A 900-nucleotide genomic window follows, 5' to 3' on the forward strand; every position below is an offset into this window, starting at 1 on the left:
CCATCTGAATATTTTGGGAAAGGTCAACTATAACAGGCTTCTGGCTGGGACCCTGAGGTTCAGTAAACAGTATTGTGGTTCTGATGCCATTTTCTATTACAGGTGAATTAAACAACCACCTGTACTGGGTCTAAATACCAGGGTTTATTTACAAACCAACAAGATCAGAGCTTTTATCCCAGATGATTGTTTCACACACTCACCCACTCGCTCCCCCAAGGCATTACATTTGCTGGGGTCTCAGCTTCCTTCCCAGCAGGGAGGCTTGCTGCTGGCGCGTGAAGGTCAGGCGGAAAACCGTGCCCCTTCGTGCCATACACCTGCCCACAGTTACCAGTCTGAGGCAGTTCCAGCAGCATCCCCTGGTATTTTTCTCCACGCATCTTCCTGTTCTCCAAGATCTTTCTTTTCAGGCTTTCCTTCTTTCTAAGGGCATTTCCAAAACCCTTCTTTCTGGCACCACATCTACTTTCCAGGACACTCCAAGCCCCAGTCAAAATAGTCTATGTGCAGAAGTACAAGACACTATCAGCCACCTAATCAATGGCTCTGTCATGTCTCTTAGTTAGAGAATTCAGGCCATAACTTTGGTTTAGTCCAGGTGTTTAATTAAATTTATAACCAGACTATATTGGCAGCAGCCAGCAAGTAGGTGGCTTGCTGTCCTTGAGAGCTCGGAAGTTGACATACTCGCCCAGACACACGTATACACTGAGTTACCTGTTGCCAGCTAGCATTCACAATTTAAGCTTTTCTTTTTGCCTACAAACGATAAAGAGGTCACATTGCTTGAAGGTACACTGTATTTCAACACTGCTCTTTGACAGACTGTTGCTATGCCCATTCTCAAGATGCTGTCCCACAGCCGTTCCCATGGAAAGAAACACTGCTGAACAAGCA

This window comes from Phaethon lepturus, unplaced genomic scaffold, assembly GCF_000687285.1.
Source record: "Phaethon lepturus isolate BGI_N335 unplaced genomic scaffold, ASM68728v1 scaffold7802, whole genome shotgun sequence".
Lineage (NCBI taxonomy): Eukaryota > Metazoa > Chordata > Aves > Phaethontiformes > Phaethontidae > Phaethon > Phaethon lepturus.